We start from the raw sequence: 7332 nt of genomic DNA, 5'->3' as shown, positions 1-7332 counted from the left end.
TGTATTTTTTAACTATTTCCTTAAACTACTCTTAATATCTCGGTTAAGAAAAAATGTCAATCCTAGACAATGAAGAACAAATGACTATTTATAGAAGAAAATAGGATTCATTTTAGGGTGAAAATTTTTGGATAGGAAAGGGACCAATTCCCTTTTGAGATTCAAAATTCTCCAGGAATAAGCTGAAATTCGTACGGAAAATCAACCATTCTTTAACAAATCGAGTGGGTTGGACGATCTTGATCAAATGTATTGTTGTCGAGGGGAAGGAAGAAGACGACAATAACTTTCTGTGAATTCACCGTTTGAAAATGTTGACATCGTGTTCACGCATTTGGACTGTTGTTCCTGAGAATGGAATTGTTCTTGGAATATTTCGTATGTCTTGACGTCTGCTTTCCATGAAACACATTGCTGGGTCTTTGTGAATTATTTACCAAACTAAGTCATTATTTAAATCAATTACCCAAAATAGTACGTTTTAATTTTTTTTTACAAAACTAGTATAAACATATTTCTCAGTAACGTTTTAGAGTTTATTTTGTTTTAAAAAATCCAGTTATGTGAAATATTGTGGTTGACGAAGTTAAGTTTAGAAATTTTACTAACAATAACGTTTTCAACCTAATACATTATTCTGAGTAACATTTTAAGCTTTAAAGTAATCTAGGCCCACATCAATTATAATTTTTTATATATGAAACTACTCTTATCGACCACAAAAAAAAAAGAATTATAGAAACCCTAGCTTCTAACTACAAGATTTTTCAATTTGATTTTAAATCAAGCTAATGATAAAACATGGGCATCTTAATGCCTTTAAAAATAAGGCAACTCTCCAAATCCGAATGGCATGATTTCTTAGTAATAATAAAATTAATATGAACCTTTTTTAACAAAAAAATAAAATTATACTATATATTTTAATTTATTTGTATAAAACATTGTTATTAAAAAGAAAGAATTAACTCTGAATCTCATATATAAAAGAATAATTAAAAGTTAGGCCTTCACTTTATTTTTGAATTTAGGTCACTAATTTAGATTGAGCATTCACTGTGTTAAAATTAACAATTTTTTTTGTTTTTGGATCCTTCTATAAATTTCTGACTCGTCCGCAAAATTTTATAGATGTCCCCCCAATTTGGCACACTTGATTACACTAAATTTTATTGTGTTTTGTCATATTACATTTACTTTAATTTTTTGCTCAATTTTATAAATGTCCCTTTGATTTGACCCACTTGATAACACTATTTTTTAATTATGATTTACCATGTTACATTTACTTTTAAATATTTTTGAGTTTTGAAAATAGTGATAAGTTGAGGAAAATACCAAATCGAATTTTCAATTACAGTTCTTGGATACCACATTTCCATCATTGTGGAATGTTTCGTTATTCCAAGAAGTCTACAAAAATTGCAGGACCACATGCCAAACGTTCTCGAAATTACCTTCACTTATTAATTCAAAACGCAGTTAATATTACAATGATAAAATATGATAATATCGTTGTAAAAAAATAAAAATAGATCATATCTTAAAATTCTTTTTGACATTTACACTCTTTCTTCAAAAATCAGAACTCAAAAGATCAGCAGAAGGAACACGCTCCACCTCATTACCTATCCTTTCAACATCTACCCAATAATCAGAAATCAGAACATTAATAGGAGGAACATGAACCACCTAATCATATGATTTCCTTTCGTAATCACCACAAGTATACAACTAATTGTATCTTGTGGCTAATTGAAATAGCAAAAAGTCTTTTTCGCAAAACAAATCATTGTCAAAATCAATGGAACAACTGAAATACCATAGAAAAGTATGCGCAAAAGAAGTATAATCAATTCTAGATGTAATCTCTGTTGTACGAAGTCTGAACTGTGCGACACTTGCACTGATCCTCATTCTATCTTCCCATGAACATATTTTAATAGTATTAAAAAAAATTATCAACTCATTCACTATATACTTTCCAAACTAGTTTTGTGTGCAACAAGAATAGGTGGATTATTCCGTACCTTAACCAACTTTTTTTTTTCATGCATGGACATTTTGCTATCACATTCCAATAAACATATGTGAATGTTACAATAATAGTGCAAAATGATGTCGCAAATACCAAAATAGCAAGGTGTATCTTTTTATGCAAGTGTCGTAATGAATTGACCCCTAGTCGTTGCTAAAGCTTCCCAGTTATATTAAATATATAGAGAAAACTAATCAAAATGGTACGAAACCTGTATTCAGTGGCGTAGCCAGAAATTTTATTTAGGGGGTCCAAACTTTGAATAGTAATTTTTTAAAAAAAAAATCGATGATTTATAGAGATTCTATTTTTAATAATATTGTGATATAATTTGCGACAGCTCTAGTCATTTTCACTACGAGTTACTTTGTTATTTTAGGATGTCCAAAATATAATCTATTCCAATATAAGTCAAAATTTTACGTGTATATATCGCATAATTTTTCAACGAAGGTTGTTCAATTGGACACCCTGGGGACAAGGTGACTCCGCACCTGCCTGTATTTATATATGATTCCAAGCCACAAAAAACATCAGAAAATGAACGCAATAATTACTATAATTAGGTTAAACCAACGAAAGGTGTAATTTGAAGTCGCCTTTTGAAATATTTTAAAAAATGAAATTAATGAAAGCGACAGACGGCGTCTCTTTTTTCGTCGATTTTCAAGATTTAAAAAAATTATTGAAAATAAACGACGAACGCGTCACTTTTTGGAAATAAAAAAAATTACAAAAAAACGATGGACGGCGTCGTATTATTTAAGAAAATATTTTTTTGTAAAAAAGGGACGTAGTCCGTCGCTTTTTTGCGACACTGTCCTTCGCTTTTTGAAAAATATCGAGCTAAAAAGCGTCGAACTTGACTATGTCACTTTTTCATTGATTTGGATCAAATTGGGCTATCGTTTTTCGTATGTTGTTTAGTAGTGTAATCACATTTTTTTGAATCTGCATTTGAAAATAAATATAGTTAATAAAGTAAAAGTTATTCAAAACGTTTAGTAAAATACAATCTAAATAACTTTTAAAAATAAAGAAAATTATCATAATAGAATCTAGTTCAACCACAGTAACACATGATCTCTCATTATGATCAGACACAATGACATAATTTAGTTCAAACAGGAAAAATATTAGTAATAATCATGACTAATAAAAATAAAGAAAAATAACCTATAATTATTAATTACTTTATCTTTGATGTAATATTTATTGTACGAAGTCGAAACTGAGCGACACTTGCGTTGATTCTCATTTTATCTTCCCATGAACAGTTTTTAATAGTAATTAAAAGAATTATGAATTCATTCACTATATATTGTCCAAACCAGTTTTGATTCTGTGCAACAAGAATAGGTCGATTATTTTGTATCTTAACCACTTTCTTTTTCTATGCATGGCATCTTGTTACGCACATTTCACTAAACATTTGTGAATGTTATAATAATAGTGCAAAATAATGTCGCAAATATCAAAATAATGTAGCGAATTGACTCCTAGTCATTGCTAAATCTTCCCCAGTTATATTAAATATATAGAGAAAGCTAATAAAAGGGTATGAAACATGTAGTTATATATCAATCCAAGCCACACAAAACAACAGAAAATGAACGGAAGAATTACGACAATTAGGTCAAACAAACGAAAGATATACTTTGAAATGGCAGTTGGATCATTACAGGCCATAGTAGTGACAATTAATCTGCAAATAACGGAAAAAAAAAATGTTAACATTGAACATGTGTTATTAAACAGAGAAAAAACTATACAAACAGTTTATAGAATTTTTAGATGAAGAATTTTTTTTCTTTCTATTCTATGCTTTCCTTTCGAATATATACTACAACAACATTGAAAGTTGAGAAAAAATTTAAAACAAATTTCATGCACAATTAAACTAAATCAAATTTTACTCAACAAAAGTACCTTGTCAGCTCTTACTTGTTGTTCACTATTTGCTTTGCTTGAAAATTGTAAGTTATTTGATAAAAAATTCAAAAATTATGAATAAAGTGATTTTTAATTAGTTTAAAAAATAAAAGCTTAAAATGAAAATTTCAAAACTGCAAATTTGTTGTTGGTCTGCAATATACTTATTCTGTTATTGACATTTAATGTAGTGTATTTTATCATTTCATAGTTTTTCAAAAACAAACAAAAAAAAGGTTATTTCAAGCTTCCTACAATCTTCATTTTACATATACATATGATTCGTCAAAAAAATAAATTATCTAAGTATTCGAGATATATATATATATATATATATATATATATATATAATTATTTTTATAGTGCAAATATTTGAATAAATATTAACATAGTATATCTTATGAGCACATGATAAAAGACATGCAACACTCTTTTCACTTTTAAGAAATTACATTAAATATGAATAAACATCTCATATTTAGATGAATAGTAAAACTGATCATACGAGATAATAATTAATTTAGGTTACTAGGCATCATTAATGTCTCAGTTGAATGATCAATCGTGTGAAAATAGTTTGTAATAAGTTGTTGCGTGTATGCTTTCTTTTGTTGAACAAATTTTTTTTTGGCTCTGATACCATGTAAAATAAGATTAATCGAGTGAATGTCTTTATTGATAATACATCTCAATGTTATATACAAGTTGTACCAGTTCTATAACTAAGGAAACATATCTTTACATTTAATTACAAATATTCTGAATTATATATATACGGAAACATATCATCTGATTGCGCAATCACATAAAATCGCAATCATATAAGATCTTTTAATAATATTAAAAGAAACTATATATAGATCATTTTCACTTTTAGTAGATTTACGGATAAATAAATAAATAGGATTTGCTTATTAACTTTAAATTAAACAATTATTTCTAAAATTTATTTAAATTTTTAATGAGAAGAAGAAAAAAAATCACTTTTGTAGCTTTATGGAATAAATAAATAAAGAGGATTTGCTTATTAGCTTTAAATTAAGCTAGCGTTTGGCCATAGATTTCCAAATATATTTGGCAAATATTATTTGGGTGAAGATTTGGGTGAAATTTCACCATGTGTTTGGCCATAGTATTTGGGAAATATATTTCAATTTTTTAAGAAATATGACTTATGCCCATAAGTTTTTAAAACTATCAAAACTAACCATAAATTTGTATTACATAGCAAAATAGAAATGTCGCGTAACAAGATTCATGACTTCCGCAACAAAATCAAAAAGCATCATTACAGTAAATAGTCGCATCGTTAAAAAAGATGCATGGGTATAAAAGCTCTTGTACATGTATGCTCTTTATAATAGAAAAAATTATTAATTGAGTTAGTTAGCAGATGGAGATTTGATTGAGTTGGTTGGTGTTAATAAATAAAGTGTTTTTGTAAAAGATAAAAGTTTGTGTTAAATTTGAATTTTTAAAACTTTCCTAAATAATGAGATTTGGCCCAAATACTAGAAAAAACTAGTATTTGGGAATTTGGGTTATTTGCCAAAAAAATTTGCCAAATAATGAGAAAGTGTATAGACAAACAATATTTGCCAAATTTTTCCCAAGTTTTACTTGGGAAATCTATGGCCAAACGGCCCCTAAATAATTACTTCTAAAATTTCTTGACCCTTTTTCTCAAATTTTGGACTAGTCGATATTATCATTGGTAATTAATGTAATTAATTTGATCATCTTTATATATAAAGGCCCAATCAGATCTCCAGTCTAGTTTCGCTATATCGGATTAGATCCCACTATAACATAAAGAACGCAAAAATTATGACAATTGGGTCAAACTAATGTAAGGTGTAGTTTGAAGTTGTAGTAAGACCATTGGAGCCCGATTACCACTTCAAAGTATCTTTGAAACGACAAGTTAATTTATGTTATTAATATTATCATTTTTATATATAAAGGCTCAATCAGATCCCCAATCTAGTTTCGCTCCCACTATTACTATCTGGATAAATAATTTTTTTGCTTAAGTTCTTTTAATTAAATCATAACAAATTGTCACACCACACAAATGATTTGGTTTGATATTTGAAAAACCCGAATCAACCCGACAATATACACATCTATACTGATATACAAACACACATCCACTTAATTAACATCATCAGAATCGGGTTTTAGGCCAGTAGAGGCCCAAGAATAGGCCCAAGCAAATAAGACATAATTATCATGCCGGAAAACATGTTATGCTCTAAATTCAGAGTTGGGGCATCGACGCCATGAATGCAGGCAATAAGTCATGCAAATTATTGTAGCTCATCTACAAAATATTTGTTTATAAAAATATCTTCCACAAATATGATATTTTCTTTGTCTCATAATAGTTGATTATCTTATTAAAAATAGTTGTCTCACAATAGTTGATTATCTTATTAAAAATAGTTGTCTCATTTAGTTGTCCACCTTACTAAATCAAGAAACATTAATTAAACTTTTCCTATAATACCCTTACAATTAATTCTTTTTGAAAATGTTTATATTTGTTTGTAAAATTTCCAATATTTTTCTAAGGGGTGAATTAGTTTACTTATCTTCTTATTTATGATTTCTTAATATACGTGTTAAAACAAACGGTTAACTAGAATGGGACGGAGGGTGTAGAATGGTTGTGAAAATGATTTGAGGGACAATTGTTTCTTTAATTATGTTAATGAATGTATTAAATTTTAAAACTCTTGCATTACTAATGCCATGAATTTTCATGTGTTAATTGTATATAACTTAATACTCCTCAAATAGATTGTACAACTAACGAGTCCGGAGCCAAAGAGCAAAAAAGTTGATCAAAAATTCTAAAAGGACAACAAAAATAAGTTTAAAATCAAAAGGATAACATTTAAACTGTAGAGTGGATAACACTTAAATTAGGATAACAAAGCGCGGGTACCTATGCGCCTTACGAGGCGCAATAGACTTGAGGCATGCTTAACAATAATCAACACAAGAAATATCAATTAACAAATCAATAATCTATCTACTAGAAGAAAATGCATGATACGTTTGCAATCCGCAACACAGAAAATTTGTACCACTCACGGCTCAACTATAGCTATTTCAGCCACCAAATGAGAAATAAAATAAAATAAATAAAATACCGTGTTTATTGTTATAGTTTAATCATGTTCTTGTGTACATTCCATGAATCCTGTGAACGTTAGTATGTGATAAATTTTAGCAAATTAATGCGAACGTTAATGCACTCATGAAGAAAAGAGTCATCGCCATGAAAAACGCTGTCACTGTTTGTTCTACAACAAGAAGAGTTGTCCTTGTTCTATTCCTGTTCCATGATTTATGAT

Source organism: Solanum tuberosum, unplaced genomic scaffold, assembly GCF_000226075.1.
Source record: "Solanum tuberosum cultivar DM 1-3 516 R44 unplaced genomic scaffold, SolTub_3.0 scf00032, whole genome shotgun sequence".
In the NCBI taxonomy this organism is placed as follows: domain Eukaryota; kingdom Viridiplantae; phylum Streptophyta; class Magnoliopsida; order Solanales; family Solanaceae; genus Solanum; species Solanum tuberosum.
The sequence above is the reverse complement of the archived record's forward strand: the minus strand, read 5'-3'. Positions refer to the sequence as shown.